The sequence below is a fragment of the Ascaphus truei genome, chromosome 4, assembly GCF_040206685.1.
Source record: "Ascaphus truei isolate aAscTru1 chromosome 4, aAscTru1.hap1, whole genome shotgun sequence".
NCBI classification, from domain to species: Eukaryota; Metazoa; Chordata; class Amphibia; order Anura; family Ascaphidae; genus Ascaphus; species Ascaphus truei.
Window position 1 is genome coordinate 401,404,854 of NC_134486.1, and position 2,504 is coordinate 401,407,357.

Genomic DNA, 2,504 nt, shown 5'->3' on the forward strand with positions numbered 1-2,504 from the left:
TATGATCTCAGATGCACTATTAAAGAGGGCTAGGATCCCTCCGAATTTCACACGGGGTTCCTTAACCACAAAAAAGGTTGGAAACCATTGAACTAGACACAGAGCAGAAGGGCCATATGCTTATTGTAATGTAATTTGTGATACATGAAAAATTATTATATTAAAACATTTCGTAAGCATCTGTGCCCCATACATTAACATTTACCTTATTGTGCGAGTGAGTTTCAGTGTGAAAAACTGCACTCCGATGCTTAAGCAACTGGTATGAAATTACCAGAGGCAGAGAGTCCAAGGGCCACATCGAGGCTCTTCATGGGCCAGAATTGGCCCGAAAACCATCAGTTAAGAAGAATGGGATTGAAAGACGCTAAATACATAACTGTAATGCTACTTTGTTAAGAAAAGAAAAAAAAGATTAATTGTTCAGAATATTAATGTTTTTCAGGCACGTCTCAAGTTTTAAACAGAGAGAAAGAACAAGTTCCAAAAGACAGAACTTGCATAAACTCCAAAACGGGGCACTCGGGGTCGGTGGAAAACATTACAAAATTTATTATAAGTACCATTGGTCAAAAAAAGACAAAACAATGCTAAAATAAACTAAAAAGACATGTACACACTACTCCAGATCATCTAAGTATAGTCATGAGTAGTTGCAGCAGGCTGGGAAATGGTGGATATGCCACACAGCAAAAAAAGTCATCAGTAATACTAATGCTAAATATGTCAGTACATATTACAGTACAGGTAGTCCTAGTTATCCAACGTTTCACTTTACAACGAATGGCATATCCAATGCTTTACAATGCAACCCTAAGGGTCGTTTTTCGACGCCGGAATGCGTTATCCAATGCTCACCGCCACTGATTAACATGGGACTCACTTTACAATGGATTCACTATCCAACGGTACTTCCAGAACAGATTCCGTTGGATAACCGAGGACAGCTTGTAGATGAATAATCACAGCAATCACAAAAATCCAGGAGGGGTAAAAAAAACCTCTCCCAAATTAAGTAATGGCTATCCAGCTGGAATGTGATCCGAAAAATAAATGTTAAGCTATCATAGAGGTGAATAAAACTATGAACTGGTGGAACAGAAGTAGTAGAACCATGAATAAACTTCAATAATTACTGCATGATAAGCTGACATAGTAAAATAACAATGATGTGGCAATTGGGGGACATGCCTCATAACATAATATCAGATGAAGAGTATAGCATGTAGCAAAAAAAACTATGCCACTACTGAAAAAAGTCCTGTATAAGTACAACACGATAAAGTAGATATCAGGCTAAATGTCCGTGTCCCGCTCTGTTTGAGCCCTGTTATAAAACACCCCATTGGAATAAGGCATAAACAGGATATATGATAGCAATTGATGTTACCCAGCTGTGATATAGCTATGGCTCTGCCGAAATTTTCAAAGAGTACCCCGTAGCATTCTATAATGGCGCGCCCGCAATGGCATCCGTGTAGCAGGGGTTGAAGTCTCAAGTTTGAAGTCTTGATGTCTCAAGTTTTGCCTGATTCTGAAACTCTTTAGGTATTGAAGGTTAGAATGTTCATAACTGCTGCAGCCACTTCATCACATCAGAATTTCTGTAATGCAGCTAATGGAATCATTTGCACATATTTTTATTCATAAGGCCAAAAGAGACACGATAGACAACATATATATATATTTTTAAAATAAGTAAGCCCATGAGCACTAGTCAGTCCTTCTGTGATTTCATTGCTCCGCACACTATATTGGGAACAGTATACAGTATACATTATAGGTCTACTGCTGAATGAAAACTCCAAGGACCTTCCAAAAAAAGCAATGCAAATATCTGCGGTGACATCTTGAAAGTGTCTTATTTCTTCTGGCAAAACAATTTACAAATTACTATTTCATATATGTATTAAATATAATATACAATACATTTGATATAAGATGTATGTATGTATGTGTGTATATATATAAATATATATATATATATATATATATATATATATATATATATATATACATACACACAAACACACGTGTGTGTTAATAATAACAATGTTAGCAATTATACATGTTTACAGATGTGTTGCTATAATTTTAAATAATATTTAAATACAGCCTTCATATGATGCATAATAACTGTAGCACACTTGAATAATAGTACTACAAAAGAAGATAGCAATATGTAGATATGATGCTTGAACGGCAGTTCCAGGTTCTATAAAATATCATATAAAAGTACACAGACAATGAAAGAGAATGTTGTACTCAGAATACAGTAAAACTCTGGGCTCGGTTATGAGCTTCTGTGACTGCAATTTTCTACTTCAGAAATGTTGGGAGTTTTCCAATTGTGTGTTTTCTACTTTATATGTATTGAAATCATTGTCAACTACAGCATTTCTGCAAGAAATACCAGCACCCCCTTGAAGGTAAGTATCTCTGGAAGTAGGGGGTCCCCAGAGCGGAAATTAAGGGGGTTCAGCTCTGGAGACTCCCTGCTTCAA

At 36.3% G+C, this 2,504-nt stretch overlaps 1 protein-coding gene across 1 annotated transcript in view; it reads right to left on the bottom strand.

Moving 5' to 3' along the window:
- Positions 1–2,044: 2,044 nt before the first annotated feature.
- Positions 2,045–2,504, bottom strand: part of PNOC (prepronociceptin) — a 149,039-nt gene continuing 148,579 nt past the window's right edge. Inside the window, exon 3 of the mRNA XM_075594880.1 lies at positions 2,045–2,504. This exon is cut by the window's right edge and continues 916 nt beyond it. The gene's annotated coding sequence lies outside the window, so the exon portion shown is untranslated.